This window comes from Poecile atricapillus, chromosome W, assembly GCF_030490865.1.
Source record: "Poecile atricapillus isolate bPoeAtr1 chromosome W, bPoeAtr1.hap1, whole genome shotgun sequence".
Lineage (NCBI taxonomy): Eukaryota > Metazoa > Chordata > Aves > Passeriformes > Paridae > Poecile > Poecile atricapillus.
In genome coordinates this window covers 54101030-54108541 of record NC_081288.1, presented here as the reverse complement: position 1 = coordinate 54108541, position 7512 = coordinate 54101030, and the positions used below count along the sequence as shown (strand labels likewise).

The window sequence follows — 7512 nt, the reverse complement described above, 5'->3', positions numbered from 1 at the left end:
CACAGACAATAATAAAAAAGCAAGCTCCTGTAGGTATATATATTTATACTTCTTACGGAAGACCTCTACTTAATGGGTATAGCAATTTTAATATATGGAAAAATGGACAATTAGAAGACAAATTAGAAATGGTAAAGAGGAACTATGAGCCTTCTTGAGATACTGGGAGGGCTGGCATACCCCTTCTTCTTTGGTTCTGTCAGCTGCCACGTTTCCAAGGAAGTGTGACTCTACACCCCTCTGTGTGTTGTGGCACCTTTTCAGCCAAGTAAATAATCAACGGGATTCAATTGCAGCTGTTCTCAAGTCTAACTCCTTTTTTTTACTTTCATACAGATGTATTCTGAAGTATTGTTTATTGTGCAGGTAATATTATTTCTTCTTTAAACAATTTGATACTACTACCTATGTAATCTTTTTTAAATGTTTGTTTCAATTGCAAACATTCGTTTATCAAAGGAGTCAGCATCTGTTAGCATACCGACTTGACTAAACAGTTACTGACACCTAATTAATAACCAGGGGAACATGGTTAAATTTAATATATTAAGCACTCTGTTAAACTATTACGTATCTATATCATAAATTAGAACTAAAAACTATAAATACCTTCCTTTTTTGTGTGCAATGCTCCCACTGTGTACTCTTTTCCCTATTTTGAGATTACATTATGCCTGAAACTTCATTGTGTTGTGAAAATTTTCTAAAGAAATTGCTTGACTGAGGTTCAAATAACCATCTCATACCAATGACCAGTTGGTCTCAAAGCACACTATTTTAAAACCAATAAAAGAAATACCAAGTGCCCAGAGTCGTTAAGTCGTTAAAATAAGACACGGAAACTTCCTTTTGTCTACCTGACACTGATGATGTCCGTTATGCCCTACGTTTTGTCTGTGGCTTTGTTCTTGGCTAAGAGAAGTGCCATGCTGATTTTGTAAAAATGCTCTCTCGCTGTTTGGCAGTAGCGGAATTTACAGAGTCCGGAGCTCTGCTTCCCCAGCACTTTCCATATCCACCCCAGTAATAGCCCAGCTGAGGGAGTTAGGCCAGTGGAAATCCTGCACAGAATAAAACGCTGCTCTTCGTGCTTGCGTCCCCACCCACCCCAGCTACCCCTAACTCCCTACCTACCGCAACTCATGGCGGGGCTAGAGGAAAATCAGCGCCAAAAAAAAAAAATAAAAAAATAAAAAAAGATAAATAAGAGTCAGAAATTATCTTTTCTTCTTATGCAATAACACAGAGCAGCTCAGTCCTGCTGATTATAGTGTTTTTGAAAGAAAAAGGCTGGACTTTATTTTAAAACAGAAAATGTCATTTCTGTCTGGAACAGACGATAACTTGGGGTGTGTTTGGGTAAGAAAAAAGAACAGAGAAAGCCAGCAGAAACACCTCGGTGTCCAGGTGTCTCCCGGGGTGGGCAGAGGGCAGGCAGGCCCCGCCGGGCTCGCTGTGTGCGGGGGCGCTCCCGCGGCCGCCCCGCGCAGCCCCCGCGCGTCCCGGGGCTGTGGCGGCCGGGCCGGGCCGGGGCGAAACGGGGCGGGGCGGGGCGGGGCGCGGCGCTCCCGGTCCGCCACCGGCAGGGGGCGGGTGCGCCCTCCGCGCCTTCCTCCGGCTGCGCAGCGGCGGCGGCTCCGCTCGGTTCCTGCTCGGGCCGGGGCAGCCTTCGCGGCGCGGCCGCCGAGGGGACGCTGCGCGACGTGTCCGCGTCCCACAGCCCCGGTAGGTACTCGCGTTCTCCGCGGGGCTGCGCGGGGCCGGCCCGTGCCCCGCCGGGCATCCCGCCGCTGGCTCCGCCGCCCGGGCGCGCATCGCTCTCCTCTGCGCGGGGCAGCCGCCAGCCCCTGCCCCCGCGGCCGGCTTTCCCCGGCGGCGCCCCTTCCCCGGCCCGCCTGGCCCTTCCGCCATCCCCTCCCGCCCCGGCAGGGAGGCGGGCCGGGGCCGCGGGTCAGAGCCGGGCGGGGCGCTGGGCGGGGGTCCCCGGCCCGGCCAGGGGCTCGGGGCCAGGCTGGAGGCGGCGGCGGGGCGGGCGGCAAGCGGCCGGAGCTGCGGCGGTGGCCGCAGGAGGAGGAGGAGGAGGAAGAGGCACCGGGTGGCGGCTGTCGGGCCGGCAGGACGCCCCGGTCCAGGCAAATGAGTGAAACCCTGGCAGCGTGGCAGCCCCTTCCTGCTGAAACAAAGTCAGCTGCTGCTGCTCGGTGCTGGTGTTCCCGTGGCTTTCCCTGTGGAGGACGGGGTCGCGGACGCTGTTGGCACCTGGGTTGTGTGGCTCAGCGCTTGTTTAACAGGAACGCTAAATGAATGCATGGTTACAGAGAGCAGCCGTGAGCTCCTAAGGAAGTTAAATGTGCAGTTTGCAGAGAGATACTTGTCGAAGCAGTCTGTGTGCCTTTGGTTACTGGCATCTGAGTTGCCGAAGTAGGAAAATCTATAGAAATTACTTTTTTCTTTTTTTTTTTTTTTCTCTTAAATGCCACCATATGTTAAGTCGCGTGTATGGCTGAGCCACTGAGAGGCTATGTAACTCACCTGACTTGTTTATCTTCCCATTTTCTCACATTTAAAAGAGGTTAAATGACAGTAACTCCGGACTTGGAAGATCTTTGCATATTCCAGTTATTTTAAATATTCTGTGTGGCCTGTTATATTGCACAGACTTGGAGCCCGTGGTTGCTCTTTGCTGGTGAAACCAGCTGACTGCTCCTCTCTTTTAACAAAGTATTTATGTAATACTAATTGGGGAGTTATTTAGAAAAATAATTAAAACCACAAACCCACACCAGAAAAGGCTACTTAAAGGCTGTCATGTTGTTTTCTTTTTTTAAAGCTTTCGAAACTTCTCAAGGTATAGGTGTTTTCTCATTAGCACATATTTTCCCTCAGGGTTGCTTTTAAGTATGAAGAAATCTTTTCTAACCGTTGATTAGCATAGTTGTTTTTGTGGCAAAACAAGTTTTGTGACTTGTTTTAAGCCTGCAGGTAGGCTCTTCACAAACAAATAGCTTGTTATTGTCATGTAATAATATCTAATCACTTCAGGATGGAGGAAGCACCTGTTTGTTGGAGGCCCTTGCTTGCTTCCATCTTTGTAGAAGTTCTGACCACTTCACCCAGTAAGAGTGCAGAGTAGATAGATAATAATAGTTGCTTCAGGGAACCAGGAATTCCTGTCCAGCCTCTCGAAGTGCAGCCCAAGTGCTTCAGGACATACATGCTCTACATGGAATGGTATGGTTTGGAAAGGGTCTGAAAGACAATCTATTTCCAGCCCCCCTCTGCCATGGGCAGGGACACCTTCCACTAGACCAGGTTGCTTAAAGCCCCATCCAAACCTGGCCTTGAGTGCTTCCAGGGATGGATTACCTGCTGGCAAACCTCCAGTGTGTCAGTTCACCATCCTGTGTCTAATCACCATCCCAATACCAACCTCTGAGGCACACCACTTGGCACTGCTCTAGTCTCTTGGACACTGGACTACAACTCTTTGAGTGCAGCCATCCAGTGGCCACCCACATTTAATGAGAATTCTTAGTGCTTGTAGAAGGGAGGGATAATTTAGAGTTTAAAATTTTAGTGGAACTTTGGAAAATTAATATTTAAAATGTGAATTCCTGAATATTTAGTTTTCAGTTTTTTGGGGAAAATACTAACATGCAGGAAATATATTTTTTATTTTTTATTTTTTTTAAACAAAATCATAAGACAGATTGATACTGTGCAAAAATACCTGTCTACTTACAGATTATATTGCAGCCTGAAGGTTAGGTGTCCATAAAATGAACCCACAGTAGACACAGAGAACTTGTTCTTAAAGATTTAAATTGATCAAAGAGGATTTGTTATTCAAACAGAACTTAGGTTTGGTTTTTTAAACCTGTGGTTCCAGTGAAGTCAGGGGATTGACATGTGAGTGTAATGGCTGCAGGTCTTTCTAGTTATATTGGTAATCAGTATGTTCATGAGTCATTATATAAGTCATGTGTGTGTTCAGTTCTGAGATTTTCACTAAAATTTGCTGGAACTGTGTAGGACTTGAGGCATAATTATTGTAAATCTCCATGTTTCACCTGCCAGTGGCCAGCTGCATTAGCTCTGTGACAATTGTTTTGCTGTTAACAGTTCTGGAATTATTGTAGTTGTTTTGCATTTTAAAAGGAACTGAGAAGTGTCACATTGGTCTGAAACCAAGATTGTACATAAATTCTGAGAAAAATTGTAATTTGCATTAGTGTCAGAAATATGATAGTTGTGCAGTGAGATCATGACACAGGTGAACAAAACTAGCAGCCCGATTCTGCTTCACTTTGCCTCTCTTGAAAGCTCTCTTGAAAGTTGTCCTCTAATCTAAGTTATAGTCTCTTTTAGTACATTAAGTATCCTTAGTGAGCAAAATCATGTGAGCTGGAGCAGCCTGGCAGGTGAGCTCACCTCTCTCATCAATTTTCATGCTTCCTTATACTATATATGTCTGAGATCTCCTGGCATGAGGACACGATAGAAGGGTGATGAGGAAGTAACTTTGAACTGGTATTGCTGCTTGAAATCTCATTTCCTAGTATTTCTTAGATTAAGCATCTGTAACCTATAAATAGGTGCTTCTGGCTTCCTGCTTCATCATCTACAATTCTGCGTCTAACCATGAATCTAAGCATAGCCTGCTCATACTTTTGTTAAAGGTATATGCACCCTGAGAGGAATTTAGAAAATTTTTTTTGTTAAAATAAATAAATGAATATTTTTCTGGGTAATTTGTAACTCTAATTCCACCCTGTAAATTGTTTCTGTCTGCTTGCGTCTCAGTGTTATCTATAAATTTAAAAATCTTATCCTTCTTCAGTAGTTCATTTATGTTTCTGATAAGTGGTGAATTGCTATATTAAATGGTATTTCACTCAAGGTTCCTGAAATTTAGTCACACTGAAGTTTTCACAGGGCATTAACAATAGCTACTCTTTTGGAATTGTTCTACTATTTTTGCTCCCCATATACAGTACTGTTTTTTATAATACAAAAATAGTTTGTATCTTAATTAGCAGACTGAGCTGCAAATAGCATTTTCCAGCCTTGGCCTCACATACCCTCAGTGCCAAGAGAATGTGGAAGAGAGGAGGAACTTTTTAAGACTCTAAGGGCAGAGGGAGCTGCTGGAGTAAACTTTGCCCTGCGTTTGATATACTGTTGAGTCAGTATTAGTGACAGAAAGTTGCACAATATGTTTGTATGTACAAACACGTGCTAGTTCTCATGACAGTCCAGTTAAAATCTTACCATTGAAATACATGACAGTCTCCCCTCTATTCATAAGACTTGCTTTCTTGTGGCTGGCTGGCTTCCCTTCTCCCACCCTCTCTCCGGTTGTCTTTTGTCTGAGGAGAAAGTAACCATCTTCTAGTAGCACAGGTTTTTTATTTTAATTTTTCATTTTGATCTGTTTTGGTATCAGTTAGTTGAGGCATCATTTCACAGATGTTTGGCGTTTGCTAGTATTACCGCTGCTAGAAAGCCGCTGACCTGCTCCCAGACACTTAATTGTGCTTTTGGATCAGCCTTGATACTCTTGCACTTGCTAGGGGGGCTGCCCTGGCTCTCTGTGTGCTTGCTGGTCAGCTCAATGTCAGTGACACATGAATGGTCTTTGAACTGCATTTGAGTTGATTCAGACAGAGGTTGATTAAAGGAGTTCCCATAATAATTAGATAATTTCTCTTAGAACAGTATGATCCAGAGGGGATCACAATGAGTTGTTAGAGTATGCAGTGCTTGCATATCAGCATCTTTGTGTCAGCTGTGCATAGAGTCACAGTGGAAAGGTCACTGTAATAAGCACCTTCCTGTCACTGAGGGATGCTGTTCCTCAAAGGAGTTTATATGTTCCTAATGTGGTAAATTTCTACAGAGGTAATGACATGCAGTGAATTGCTATGCAGCCTAATTTTAGATTTCTCCATTCATGATGGTGCTTAGATTATAACATCTCAAAGGATATAAAATGTCTGTGTTGAATTTTACTTCGTGGATATATGCCAGTTGTTAACTAAACATTAAAGTGTACAAATTATGTAAATATATAATATATTAAAAAATGCATTGTCCCTAGATTTTTTTTGTGAAATTATTCCTTTCAGATATGGCTTATGGTTTCGGTATTTTATATATATATAAACAATATAAATTATAAATATTATATATGTTATGTATATTATCTATAATTAAATATATTATATAAATATAAAATAAATAATTATATATATATATTTGCTGTAAGATTGCACCTAGCCAAGATGTAGGTTGTGAACCCTTGTTTGATATCTTCATGCTCAGAAACCTGGAAACTACAGGTTTTGGGCATCTTTTATGTCTTCAGTAGGAAGAAGTGAGTCACTCAGAGCTGTTAAGAGTCATGTCAATGCCTGACTTCCTCTCCATTTTCAAGCATCTTTCACCTCATCACTCACAAATGGTGGCCAGTGCTAATGTGGACCAGTAGCAATGCCTTGCCAGCACCACAGAAGCACTTTGGTTCTGGGTGCCTCATGCACATGGAGGCTATCAGGCAGCAGCAGCAGTCTCATATATGCACTGGATCCCGTTAGCAGTATCCTGTAGGCGTGGTGTGGTGAGCCTGCTTCTGCCTTTCTTCCCCAAGCTGATGTGCAGCGCTTTCTCTGCTGGGTGCTCTGCTCAGCCAGTGACGTGCTCTTCTAATCCTGCAAATGGCCAAAACATATCCAAATGCTACCTCACATGGGAGATGAGTAGATGACAAAGGGCTCTTGAGTGAAGCATGGATTTCATTGTCCCTTAGAACAAGAAGAACTTGAGATACCAACAGTGCTGTGAGCAGTGCCTGTCACTGGGGAGGACTTTTCCCCAGCTCCCTGGTGAGATCAGGGTGATACTAAGCAAAGGTTAAAACTTCTCTCCAACATGCAGCCTCAGATCATGCTGAGCTTTTAGATTGGGTTTTATTTCCAGCAGTGTATGGAGATGTCCCTTGTCTTAGTTAGTAGTCTTAATCCTCTCTGCCTTGTAAAGTATATACAAACTTGGTGGCTTGCCATGTTTGTAGTCTTGGTATGCATCTCTGGCATGAGGTTGGTGTGGTCATCTGTGTAGTAAATGAATCTCATTCAAAGGATGATCATCTCATTCTGACACTTTAAAGCTACTATCTAGAGTCTTATTGTGGTTGGAGAGAAGATTGGTTTTCCTGCAATAAACCTGGAACTGTAGAGGAAGTGTTTGTAGTGCTCCTTTCGTCTTCTCCTTGCTTACTTGATAAATTTATTTAAAATGGACCTCAGTGTAAAATGATGATGTTCCATAACCATACCATCAAGTAAATTTATGTGGGGGTCATATGTGGTTTTATCAAGTCCTCAGTACATGTGAGACATGGAGCTCCTGGAGCAGGTCCAGCAGTGATGGTTAAGGCGTGGAGTATCTTTCTTTCAAGGAAAGGCTGAGGGGGCTGGACCTGTTCAGCCTTGAGAAGAGATTACTGAGAGG

The 7512-nt window shown here is 43.8% G+C and overlaps 1 protein-coding gene across 1 annotated transcript in view; it reads left to right on the top strand.

Moving 5' to 3' along the window:
• The first annotated feature begins 1589 nt into the window (after positions 1-1589).
• LOC131592194 (protein FAM3C) overlaps positions 1590-7512 on the top strand; it is a 31539-nt gene continuing 25616 nt past the window's right edge. The window contains exon 1 of the mRNA XM_058863536.1: positions 1590-1725. The gene's annotated coding sequence lies outside the window, so the exon portion shown is untranslated. The remainder of the gene's footprint in view (positions 1726-7512) is intronic.